The sequence below is a fragment of the Protopterus annectens genome, chromosome 3.part0 (assembly GCF_019279795.1).
Source record: "Protopterus annectens isolate FY-2018-M chromosome 3.part0, PAN1.0, whole genome shotgun sequence".
In the NCBI taxonomy this organism is placed as follows: Eukaryota; Metazoa; Chordata; order Ceratodontiformes; family Protopteridae; genus Protopterus; species Protopterus annectens.
This window is the reverse complement of record NC_056731.1, coordinates 1,202,832,324-1,202,846,687: the sequence shown is the minus strand read 5'-3', so window position 1 is coordinate 1,202,846,687 and position 14,364 is coordinate 1,202,832,324.

Sequence of the window (14,364 nt, the reverse complement as noted above, 5' to 3'; positions counted from 1 at the left end):
TTCCCAAGGCCTTGACATTCCAATGTATTTCCTCATCAGGTTTTTCCACTCATTCTTTTAGAACTGGGAGTATATCAGACCTAGCACATGAAGGCCAGTCCACACAAATTTTAAAGAGGATAGGAGGATGGCCTTCTGATGCTTTTCTGTCTTGTTTCAGGAAATAACCTGCTCATTTTAATTTGCAGGTAAAAGAGTCCTGCTGGTCATAGATCATTCTTTTACTCAGAGAGCAGTATGGAAGGCATCTTTTCATGTGGGTGGCACAAACCTTCACTTGGATCCAGGGTCCTGATATTTCCATTGGTTAGGTTTTTTTTCAGTCTACCTTAGCTTAATTTATGGGACATCTGGCTACACTTACTTTCTCATAGGGCAAGGTCCACCACAGTAATCATCCATTGAAGAGTAGATGACTTGATATGAATATCCAAGAAGATCCTTTTGGTCAGAATGTTAGTGAACCTGTCCTCATTAAGACTGATGCCTCTGGATACATTGTTATTTTGGTCCTCCACAATACCAATATTTTTTTGCCATGGTTCCTTAAACCTAATGGTCTTGTAATTAAGACTCCTTAACCATTGCATTGCATTGCAAGATTGGCCATGTCTGTACGTGTACAAGTAACTGAGCAGATGGACTTGTCAAAACATAATATGGATTTCCATGAAAATAATAAAGCTGATCTAAATGTTTTGGGTTTAATTTGTTTAATTTTCAAGTTTCCTTTAAAATATGTAACACATTCTCTGCCTATGTTAGTTATGATTATTCAGTATTATCAATAGTATTGGGCTTTGCATTTACCTAAAGTGTTTTGGATTAGATTCTTTAAATCTTCAAGTATAAAACTGAAAATGTAATTCAGCCTCAGCCTATGTTATTTATGCTTTCTGGCTATTAATCACCAAAGTTGTGCATTACTTTTAAATTGTTTTACCTACATGTTTTTACTATATTAAGCTTGTTACTTCCACGTTTTTAAGGGAAAACAAATGAGTGGGGAACACAATACTAATACGCATGCTAATAGACAATCACATTAAAGCCTCCTCCCTTGTATCCCCACTTTAGGTTCATCCATCTCATCTTGAGCTGGCTTCGGTTAGAGATTGTGTTTATTATGGTTTAGACTGCCTGCTTTGGGTCTTTTAGTAGGGCAGATGTTCATAATCCCCTGGACTGAATTGGTAATATTGATGATCAAAACAGGCATGGTGTACACCAGTCAGGCTTCAGTTGGGGGACCACCACAGAAAGGTTACTCCAACCATTTCAATATAAGACAATGTAGCAATGACTTCTGATGTCATTCAGGGTTGAGATATGACACATACAGTTACCAGGTTATTGTGAATGCTTTTTATTTCAGTAATAATATAAACTATTCACAATGGCTGTAATGTGTGATTACTGGCTTGGGATGGGGACAAAACAATATGATGTAAAACAATAGAATAAAAGTAAAAAACATCTATTTTGCTTTAATTATGTATTTATCTATTAGTAAATATGCAATATGTTCCTGTGTCTTTAAGAAGTGTGAGTCATAGTGTGGTGTCAGAATTGTGATCTTGTCATATAAAATGACCAATAATCATCCTTGCATTACAAAACCACATGAAACACCTGAGTAGCTGCAGCAGAGATCAGACTAAGAAGTGTTTATTAAAAACAAAGTAGGTTTACATATAAAGCTGTTTCACTGATCATCAGCCTTTTAACCCAAAATAACAGAACATTTACCAAAATAACCAAGATTGTCCCAGCAGAACAATTAAACTTCACAAAGCAATTTGCTGGGCATCTTGATGGCAGGGGTATGCACAATTATGAATTGCAACCAAAATGAGTAAAGAAAATAAAGCACTTGAGATAAACACTTTATTGTATGTTATGGCAAGGAACTGGAGGTATTACACTGTTTATTTTCATTCTCAGAGGATGAGTGCTACATATGAGTAGGTAATTAATAAGCTTAATAAACATTTTTTTTTTGCCAAAAATAAATATTATAGATGAAAGGTCACAATTCCACAAATGCATATAATGTAAAGGAAAGTGTTGAAGCTTTTGTAAGACACTTTTATGAACAGTGTAAAATTGTTGGAAACTGTCAGTTTGATAAAACCAAAGGCAAACAGATAACAGAAGAAACTGTGATAGTGTTGGCTGATACAGAAATTTATCCATGCTTACAGACAAAAGTAAATTTAACTTTTGAAAAACAATAGATTGCTAGATGCTGAACTAGTAAATCAACAGAATGCTAACATGAACACAACAAATAATGTTTGTGAGATAAAACACAAAGAAAATAGCAAAACATGAGACTGGCCAAAGTAAGAGACAATAAAGGAGAATTCAAGTTTTCAAAATGCATGGCATATCATCATTTAACTTAGAGTAATGTCTAGTACATGATAAAAGGTGTATGAAATGCAACAAGATATAACATTTCTGTAATTTGTAAAACAAAGCTAGTAGCCACTGAGAAAGGGTTTCAGAAGCATTTCCCCACATACTTTGATAGAATTTCTTTGTGCCATCTATTGAGTCACTTTTCAGAAGCTGGTAGAGTGCCTTTGATGTCTCATTCTTTCTGTTGTCATTCTTCTCTTAGCCTCTTTGTTAGCCAACTGGTATCCCTGATCTGTCTTTTCACCTCCAGCTTTCCTTATGTACCTTATTTCCATACTTGGCTTGGACTCATATCTGTCCTATAGTCCTCACACATGCTGTTTTGAAACACACTGCCATTCTTCTTTAATTCCACCTGTTTCCTCTTCTTCTTCTTGAGACACTAGAGCCCAGAGTACTTGCCCAAACTCCTCTGCTTTCTCTCTGGTCAACTTCCAAGTCTTCAGCCTAGTCTTTGTTGATCTTTGAGCCTTCTGCGACCACTGCTTTCTGTTGATTGTGGCAATCAGTGGTTTATGCTGTTGGTCAACTGTTTTACTGGAGATGACTTTGCAATTGTTGATTCTACTCCAGTGCCCTTTCCTTACTAGGGTGATGTCTACCTGAGTTGCATGTTGGCTATTCTTGCATGTGATCTTGTGACTGTGTCTCTTGCTGAACCATGATTTGGCCACCATCAAGCCATTTGCTACACAGAAGTCTATAATGGCCTATCCTTCTTTATTCCATTTGCCCTACCCATGTTGAACTAAGCAGTTTTCTTATCCTGTTCTGTCTGCTTCAATGTGTGCTTTCAGGTTCCCCATTATCAACACCAATTCCAGTTGTCCTGCTTTATCTATTAGGTCCTGCAAGTCCTGTCTGAATCTACTTTTCCTCACTATCACAATCCAGCTGTGGGCATAGGCTGTGATTATGAATAATGTCCATCCTTAAACTAGAGTCGGATTGCCATGAATATGTCATTAATTCTGATGGAATCCTTCACTGTCTTCTAAAGTCTCTCTCACACCAGACTTATCACACCATTTCTGGATCCTAAGCCAAGTGACTTTGCTACACTGTCCTTCTATTTTGTCCCCTGGAAACATAGAATTTCCAGCCTCCTCCTTACCATTATGTTAACCACTTTCAAGCTACATCCTATCAGTGAACCGACATTGAGTGTAGTTGATGTTTGACAGGTGGATTGGTTTTACATCTAACTTTCATTCAACAGTAGGTTCATAGGTTCATAAGTAGGTGCTAGGCTATTAGCCCTAGGCCTATATAAGCCTAGACAAATGGTACCCTGGTTTTTGCCATCCAAACAAATTATTTTCCTGTGCCCCTGTCAAGAAGAGCCACAGAAGTGATGCCCAGGGTGAATTTTCTATCTCCCATCCAATCATCAATATTTTTCTTGAAGAGTGCTAATGAGGAGCTTTGTTTGATATAGATAGGTAGTTTGTTCCAGAGTATGGAAAGTCTCTGGGACAGGAATCTATCCCTCCAGCATGTTCTGTTTATAGTGGTGACAAGATTTAGGTCCTTAGAGCATGTAGCTCAGAAGGATTGGGATTTCTTTAAGTGGAGCATGTCCAACAGCTCTGGGTTTGACATAGCTTCGTATGTTAGGCAGAGATCGCCTCTGAGTAGGTGATATGAGACAGAGTGAAGCTGGAGTTTTTTGATACGGTCTGCATAGGGCATCTGCTTGAGGCTGGTAATCCTCTTTGTGAGGTATTTCTGTGGCCTTTCCAATTGTTGCAGATGTCTTGTGAGGTACATATCAAAAGGGGTGTTATGCTCTATAATAGGTCTAATGAGTGATGAGTAGAGGGGAACAATAACCTCTTTTTTCCTGGATGAGAAACCTTTTGTGATGAGGTGTGCCACATAGAAGGATTTCCTGACTACTGTGGCGATGTGATTATCAAAGGAGAGACTACTGTCAACCTGTGTCCCAAGGTCTCTTATCACACTTTCAGTGTTAAGTAGACTACCGCCTATGTGTAGTTCATTGGTACAGAGATTTTACCAAAAGGGATGGCAATGCACTTTTTGGCATTGAGCTTGAGGCCATGGCTTTACCACTAGGCATCTGTCTCAGTGAGGCCCTTTTGTAGGATGTCCGCATCATTAGGAGTTTTGATTATGGCTCCTAATTTGCAGTAATCTGTTAATTTTGTTAGCCACAGACCTTCTGTGATAGCTTATACTTCAGAAAAGTAGATATCAAACAGGAGAGGATCCAGGACTGATCCCTGTGGTACTCCACTTGTCATTGGTCTGAAGTTAGATTTAGAGTCTGCTACTTCCACAGTGTGGGTTCTGTCAGCGAGCCAGTTGGCAACCCATCTTGTGACATAAGGATTTATACCTAGTTTAGTCAGTTTATCTATAATTCCAGAGTGGGGGATGGAGTTGAAAGCCTTGGCAAGATCTATATAGGCTGTGTGAACCACCTTACCCTCATCTATGGCTATGTTGACCACTTCAAATAAGTCTATCAGGTTTAGGAGATATGATCTGCCTTTTACAAACCCGAACTGGGTAGGGTCCAGAGTTTGGAGATTACCAATGTCATTGTTTATAAGTTCCATGATGATACGTTCCATAGCCTTGAAGACCAGGCTCATCAGGCTAATGGGGCAGTAGTTCCCAGGGTCCATGGTGGCTCCCCCTTTGTGAAGTGGGATAACCATTGCTGTGCACCATTCAGTTGGCACAAAGTCTGAGGTGATGCTATGATTGAACATGGTACTTAAGTGGGGTGCCAGTTTGTTATGTAATTCATGTAGAACGCAGCTTGGGATATTGTCAGGTCCCATGGATGCTGTGTTCTTGGCTTTGGAGAGTGTGTCTTTTACCTGTGCAGCCATGATTACAGGAACTTTGCATTCTTCCGGTATAGAGATGGGCCCTGTAGGGGATGAGAGAGGGGTAAAGTTAGCACTGAACCTATCTGCCAGGATGTTGGCAATATCAGTTGGTTCTGTATATTTAGTGCCATTGTGCTGTAACTCAGAGCAGATCTGTGTGTTGTCATTGAGATTCTTGACATAGCTATAGAATGCTTTGTAGTTGTCTTTAGAATCAGTGGTGATTTTGTTTTTATAACTAGCTTTGGAGGATTTTATGAGGGATCTCAGCTTCTTACTGAGGCTCACCACGGAGTTCCTTCAATCATGGGATTTTACTCTTTTTTGCAACAGTTTCTTTCTTCTGTTGTAGAGTTTGTTTATGGCAGGGGACCCCCAGACTGGCTTCCTTTTTTTGGAGGATAGCATCTTGGTTCTGTTAGGGATTGCACAATCCATGCACTCGTGTATCCCTGGCAACAACAGCCCACTAGTAGTTCATTGATTCTGTGCTGCTGGACTTTATGTTGGACACACACTGGTCAGTAAAGGCTCATATAGCCACCCACTGTTAGCCAGTTCCTAGAGTAGGTCAGGTCCTCAAGACCAGTTATCACCAGCAAATTCCCATGCCCATTTTTGGTGACATTAGCTAACATAACCAAATCACCTAGAGCCAATTTTTGCACCATCTTGTGTCTAGCTCTGACACAGCTCACAGGCTGTGATCCATGTTCTTGTATATTGATGATACTGCACAAGACAGTTAATGCTGAAAACAGTTGCTCTGTACAACTCTTCCCCCCTATAGGGGCCATCTATTCATCGGTGAGTTTTGAGGTGAAAACACTCAGCATGTTTTTGGGAAGAATCCACAGAGACACAGGACTAGCATACAGAGTCCATACAGGCATTGGTCTGTGGGCAGGACTGAACATTGCACCTTGTGCATGGAAGGCAAAGACCTTAATCATTGTGGCAACTCATGTGGTCTAAACTTCCTCAACAGTTATTGCAGTAGATTCCTAGCCAGTTACAGTGCATTGAAATGTTGGATGGAAAACCAGAAGAATAAAACAAAGTGAAAAAGCAAGAAAGAGGTATTGATTGGCTGAGACTACCCTTAGTTCACTATTATTGTTGACACAGCAGTCCAACCTGCGAAAAAGTTTGACATCCTGAACATCACTGATCTGTTATGTCTTACTGTGGTTCCACACACAGCACTATAGAAATAAGCCCTGTACAGCGAATGCTTTGAAAACAATTTATAATGAACATGGCTATGCTGAAACTGAAATGTGAACCAAAAAAAAAAAACATTCCCAGAACAGAACCCACATGGTTAGAATTGCTGAAGCCATGTCAGACTCCAAACCAGTTACAAGTGGCGTCCCACAAGGCTCAGTCCTGGGACCTCCCTTGTTCCGTATATATTTCTCGGAGGTACAGGCCAACATGGAAGGACTGTGGCTGGCCAAGTTTACAGATGACTGCAAACTGGGCACCATAATCGACTCTCCAGCCGACACAAGCATCCTCCAAAAGGTCCTGGTGCCAGAGCCATGGCCTCAAGCTAAATGCCAAAAAGTGTATAGTCATCCTCTTTGGCAAAAACAAAGTGCACACAAATTACCACATAGGTGGTAATCCATTAAGTACAGAAGAAGTAATTAGAGACCTGGGACCCAAGTTGATAGCAATCTCTCATTTGACAACCACATGGCCAAAGTGGTTAGAAGAACATTTTATATAGCCCACCTAATCATGAAGGGATTCACATCTAGATCAGGGGAGGTCATCGTGCCTCTTTACTCATCCCTCATCAGGCCCATAATTGAGTACAATGCCCCTTTTGGGATGTACCTTACCAGACACCTGCAGCAACTGGAAAGACCCCAAAAGTACCTCACCAAGAGGATCAAAGGGCTCAAACAGATGCCATATGCTGCCCGGTTAAAGAAACTCCAGCTCTACTCAGTGGCATACTGCCTGCTAAGGGGCGATCTGTGCCTGACGTATAAAGCCATGTCCAACCCGGAATTAATGGACATGCTGCACCTCAGAAAATCCAAATCCCATCGAGCTATGCGCTCGAGAGACTTGAACCTCTGCACTGAAATAAATAGGACATGCTGGAGGGACAGATTCATAACCCAGAGGCTCCCTTCACTCTGGAATAAAATCCCAGTCCAGGTTAGGCAGAGTCCCTCATTGACTCTCTTCAAGAGGAATCTTGATGATTGGATGGGAGATCATAGGTTTACCCCGGGTATCACTTCTATGTCACTGTTAGGCAGAGGCACAGTATACTAACCTCGAAAAAGGGCATAGCAAAATTAATTTAAAATAGGTGGCGAAAGCCAAACACGCTCTGGCTAGGCTTATAAATGCCCTAGGGCAGATAGCCTAGTATGAACCTATGAACCTATTCCATTTGAATCTGCCATGGAGAAATTACCAGAGTGCAAAGGACTCATACAAGTGTTTTTATCACAGGCAAATGTTATACAAATTATTCTTCCCCTCCAACCATGAAAACCAGTGTGCCTTAAGTTGCTGATAAAAAAAAAAAAAAAAAACAAAAAAAACATGGTCTTGCATCATGCGGACTGAAGGTGCTCCACTGTGCGAGATAATTGGGTCATTCCTAAAGAGTCTCAATGTCAAAGCTGGATGTCAGAGAGCCAGAAACAGCTGTTCAAGCCAAGGATGATGAGGTCTTCAGTGAAACAAAACATTTTGATTTCTTTGAAGGGTCCACTGCAATCTGCTACCAAAAGCAAAGCTGAAAGTCAAGAATCTAAAATTTGTTCTAAAATGTATACACTCAAGCTGCAATGTCTGGAATACCATTAATCTGATCTGACTGAGAATATTTCTAATGCTTCCAGATTGTTCAAGAAAAAGGCTTTGCATAAAACTTCATAATTACTTGTCTAACCATAACTTTTCCACATGTCCCAGTCCAGTGAGAGTGCCTCAAAATGGAGGAGAAATGTGACCACTTGAATGCTTCTGTGAAAGAAATTGCAACCGAGGGGCATGACAATTGATTGATTTATTTCTGTTCATATAAATGTAGTTGCACATTACTGTTAAAAATTGCTTAACTACCTCAAATGTTGCTTTAATAAAATAATGATCTGCCAAGAGTGTGCAAATAGTTTTAAAATCATTTGTACAGTTTATGCATTGAATTCAAGAATGTTAAATATGTGTCAGACATTGTCACTGCATTCCATGTTTTTGTAAAGCATTTATCTTTCTCTCTCTCTCTTTCTCTCTCTCTGTCTTCTTCGGGGGTGATGCGGCCACAGAAAGTGTGCACTGCTTTAAATGTACGTATGTTATATATATATATATATATATATATATATATTTTTTTTTTTTTTTTTTAGTTTATCATCAAATGGCTGAAGTGCATCCGTTCAACTGACAATTGTTCAATAGGATCTTTTCAAGGTTTCGTAATGTCACATAATTTTTTATCAAATCTACAATGCTGAAACCCTATTCCTGTTCTATGTCCTGGACAGCAAATGTGTTTTTAAGCACAGCTCCCAGAAATATTGAATTTTGATCTCCAAATTTACCATGTTTGACATTAGGGAGGAAAATTATTTCAAATTTTGACATTTAAGTTTGACATTCTGAACAGTGGCATGAATTCATTTCAACCATTTGATGATAAACATGTATCTGTTGTTATGTAATATAGCTAGGTGTCATTAAAATTGCAGTTTCCCATAATACATTGAGTTCATACCTCTCTGCTGTCAAGATTGTTGTAGAATGCCTGGATCTTTCCCTCATATTCTTTGTCTGTTCCTCATAGTATTTTGTTTTTCTGGAAAAATCACTGGCAAGTCATTGAGAAATGAAGTCAGAAAATAATGACAGACATTTAAGTTTTAGATTTCATACACCTCAGAAAATGGATGCTAATACAAATACATGACTTTGTTAGTTTTTTAGAATTAATGGTTACATTTAGACCAATAAAGCCAAACCACACTATCTGTAGACATGCACGCTTGGGTCTTTTTATTAACCTCATCAACACAGCATATGTGGATAGTTTGGAAGTCAAGGACAGTAAAAAAGCCATGTAGCTGAAACACTTTATGTCCTTAACAAGTTATTTCCATATATCCCATGGGAGTGAACTTCAGGAAGTTTAAGGCATCACACAGTGAAAACTGTTGCGCGTCTGGGTAGATCAAGAAAAAAATAAATTTTAAATAATCGGTTTCTTAAACAGAAAGTGCAGAGGAAGTGAACATTATGAGGCTATTCATGTACTTGTGCATATGTTTGTGTGCAAGTGTGCATGTATAGGATGATAAAAATTTCAAACCATGTGAAGCTAAGGAAATATTAGTTACCTTTGCATACTAGGTTCACAGATTAGTTTAGTACAGTGAATTAATACAGTTAGAGCAAACTGAAAGGAAATGGCAAATAAGGAGGAATCATTTAGTTTGTATGAGTTTGTCTGATGGATGAAGCATAATATAGTATAAGAAGTTAGATAAATTTTGTGGGTATACATTTAATATGCTTGCTTATAAAGAATATTTCATTGTAATCAATATGATTACAGATATAATCTGGGGATATGTTTAAATATATCATGAGATGCAAATCAAACTTCATCACAGAGTGTGTGTAATCGACAGAGGCAGGAACATAATTCCATTGCTTACCAGAATAGTGGACATGTATTCATGTTTTGAACACTCAGAACAGAGGACCTTCTGTGCAGCAAGTAAAAAAAAATGTGGCCAGCATTTTACGTACATATAGCATTCTGTTATCATGAAAGATTTGCTATAGAGAATGCACAGTGAAGTATACCCCTAGTGAAGGCCAAACTTTTTTTAAATGTACGCTTCAAACTACATAAGCATGATTAGAAAGAATAGTCCACTTTCTTCTATTTGTTTAGTAAATTCTTTCTTGAGAAATGGAGAAAGATGAGTTCTGTAATGAGCTATTTTGTTAACAAGTCTGTTGCACTAACATGTTTATGATTAAAGATTATGACTTGTGTTAGTTAAAAGAATAAGAGTTCAACAGTGGATGGAATTTTATACCTAAATTACAGTGCACAATCCCATAATACTTCATGGTGAAAAGGTATCTCCTCTGATCATGCTCATAAAAAGTTGTAGTAATATAACAATAAATAGGAGTTTTTGTTGCAGAGCATAACAATGGGATGATTAAGTGATAACATTCTGGCAGATCTAATCAAAGCTGTTGAAAAGGTCAAAAATAAAATAGGGTGTCCTGGCCTTCAAAATCTCGGGATCATCAGCCAACCACATGGTTGATGAAAAGCCAGAAGCAGCTGCTACTGAAGAAAGTCAGGATGTATCTGACTTTACTATGATACTACAGGTTTTTTCAGAGACAATATTCTTTGAGCTCAAAAAAGTCATTGGTAAATTTAAGGGAAGGTTTTGTCAATGTGTGTAACACAGGCAAAAAAAAATTAACAAGATACCCCAAGTGGCAGGTTCATGGAGGATTTTGTGAATACAGTGAAATAGCTTGTGTGGGGATTTCTTTCAGGAGACTGGGGATGAATTTAATGATTTAATTTTGCAGGACATTGGGGGTGACAGCAAAAGTTATTTGAATATTTATTTATTAAGTCAGGCTTTAAAAGTTTCATTCACCATGGAGATAATATGTTATCTACCAAGTGAAATGCATGTAGTGCAAGAGTTTTCTTCCATTTCTTGGATCTCTGAAGTTTATATTTTATAGGCAGAAATCTAACCTCTGCAATTATATGATATAAGATCATCCATCTTTCAAAGATGATAATGTGTTACTTTTCAAGGAATATGTACATAATTCAAGAATATATGAGTATCATTTCTGTTTGAAAGGTACTCTAGTATTCCAAATGCTGTTGTATATGGTATTAGGCAATATATTTGAAATGAAGATGATAATTTATCCTTCCAAAAAAGTTATTTTCTTTTCAGTGAGAAAAAGGTGTAAACATCTTCTGATGTGTGTTGAGGGACAGCATGCCAGGTCAAGCAACTTAAAGAGATAAATATGAGTTCACTTATAGGGTATTCATTACTGGTGGATTGACTCTTGATTATATGTTAATAATAGGACTTATATGGTTGGCTGTGCTGTCAGGGTGGCAAGTGATACAAATGATTTAACTAATTTATGTACTATGTATTAAAGCATATGGTACCTCATTGTGCATGTTTTGGGATTCATGGTTAGTATGAGAGTGGAAGCTGCACCTGTAATGCATGAGTTAGGGAGTGCCAGATGGCTGCTTCAGATCTGGAGTCCCCACTCTTCCTGCTGGAGATTCAGGGCCTCTAACTAGTATATGCAGTGAGCACAAGTGAGGTCATTAATGGCGTGCTTAAATAGTTCAGACAGTTATGGTTTCTGACTGCACTAAGAAGGAGCTTCCACAAAAATAATGTTATAAGGAGTGTAACTAGCAACAGATTGGGTTCCCCATCTAAGTGATCATTTTGGCATAAAGCGGGTGTTTGCTGATGTTTGTCATCATATTTGTAGATATATTTGTAAAAGGATTTATCATGCTGACAAGACAACGATGTGCGGGAAGCTTGGTTGTGGTTTAGTATATTCAGACAAGTGTCAAGGCTCTAAGGCACTGCAAATACTATCATGAATAGAAATATATAGAAGCTAGTGCCACAAAGGAAATGAGTGATGAGTTTGTGTATTTTGTATAACAGGTAAAAGGTTTACTAGAGATACTGATATACACATGTGTAAGTTTTCCCTTATTATATCAAATTAACATATATGTTACAAGAGTGGAATTAGAATGCTTTCAGATTCTATCTTCCTGTTAACAATTGTAAAACATGAAATATACAAGAATCTGCAAAAAGCACTAGAGCTATAGTTATGTAGTGAACAAGTAAGTGGCCTATCTATGCAATTTAAAGAACAGCTTTGTTGTATTAGATTCATAAAATACAGGTGATGATAGATGGTATTTTGAGTGTGTGTCAGCACACTGCTAAGTGGTAATTGGGAATACTTAGCCAGTTTAATGCAATGAGGTTCATAGATATGTGATGAGTATTTATAAGGCCTACCATGACACATGAACTCTGGGTTCCAGTCTATTAGAAGAATGGATGAAATCAGAGTTAATGAACCCTGATCATGTGAATGTTTCATTAAGGAAATGAATAACTGGTAAAAGTGGTGCCAACAATAGTCAGATTAAAGTGGGCGGATTGATTTGTTTCTGCGTCAAATATAATCCAGTGATTGGGAGTTAAAGTTTTAATAGAAAAATGCTTTGAAAGAAAGCACTGTTATGAAAATACATGATTGAATTGCCTTAAGATTTTGGCAGTCTGCTAATACTGTCATATTTAGTTTTAAAATAGTAATACTTTTTTCCCTTGCTCTGCTTGTCCTCTTTATATCACTGTGATCTCTGACCACTTGGACAACATATCTTACACATGACTGCTTTCTTATTACTCCCCCAGTTTCAAACAGAGCAACAGAGCAATTTGCATATCAATTAATTATTACTAAAGAGAATCAAGTCTAAAGAGTGCAAATGAGAATTGTGTCTAATGAAACTGAGCATCATTCCTGTCAAAGCATGATTTACACTTAACAGCATTTACACTCCCATTACCCAGTCCAAATACATTACTAATGCCTTTTCTGTTACCTTCGGATAACATAAAAGATTGAAAAAGCACAGGAATCTGTCTAGTTCCAACATCACTACCATGAGTGTTGAGGAAAAAAAATAGAGAAACTAGTGGTCTTAAAACTTTGTTGATGAACTCAGTCACAATAATCTCCAAAAATCATGAAACTCAGTTATAGTTCCAAAGAAACAAGCCTTTATTTGTCACAAACAAGTGATCCCCAGTAACAAAAAATCAGAAATATTTAGACAATGACACCAGACAATCCCTTCACCTCCTACCCTTACTAGCATTACCTTCACACTCATGTTGACATCTACATGAAATCTTTATAGTCATCAAAACCCATAAACAGTTCCACTATATTTGCTAACCAAACACCATCATTGATTTGTACAATCTATCTGCTTAGGCTAAATATCAAGATTACTAGTCTTGCGACAGCACAAAATAATGAAAAATGATGCCTGTCTCATTTCACAAGTTAGCTTTACCAAACAGCTCATTACTTTCAAATAGCTACAACTATGCAATAGATAGCTTATGGCAAACCCAAGTTAAACATTTTATTACTGCTGTGTACAATAGGTTACTTTCACAATTTTTTCAAGGTATTGGTGAATACAGAGGTTAAAAGAAAGAAAAAACTGTTCTATTCCATTAATTGCATCCAGAGGTGTCTTTGGTAAAGTTAAGTACAACGTATTAATTAAGTATCAGATGGACAAGCTAAAAAGGCAAAAGTAAAGCCCGAGTACTGGCTTTGTCCCAGCCAAGTGGAGGACAACCACTTGCATTTTTTGGTATTCAGTTTGAGTCCATGTTTCTGACACCAGTCATTTGTTTGGGTGAGACCCTCCTGGAGGATATCCACATCACTAGGGGAATTGATGACAGCACCCAGCTTGCAGTCATCTGCAAACTTGGTCAGCCATAGCTCACTGGTTTTGGGCTGAACCTCAGAAAGTATATCCCAAATAAAAGAGGCCCCAAGACCGAACCCTGGGGTATGCCTCTCATTATGGGTCTACTGCTTGAGGTGGCTTCCCCTATTTTGACTAGGTAGGTTCTATCAGTGATCTAGTTAACTACCCATATGGTAACATACACATTGATGCCTAGTTATGAGAGTTTATCTATTATGCCTGAGTGGGTAATAGTGTTGAAGGCTTTAGCCAGGTCAAGTAGGCGGTGTGCACTGTCTTCCCCTCGTCCATGGCTTTGGTGCCTGTCTCAAAGAAGTCGACCAAATTTAACAGACACAACCTCCCCTTGACAAAATAGAACTGTGTGGGATTGAGTGTTTGAAGGTTGCCACTGTCCTTGTTAATGAGGTCTGTGATAATCCATTCCATAGCCTTGCAAATCAGGCTAGTTAGACTAATGGGTCTATA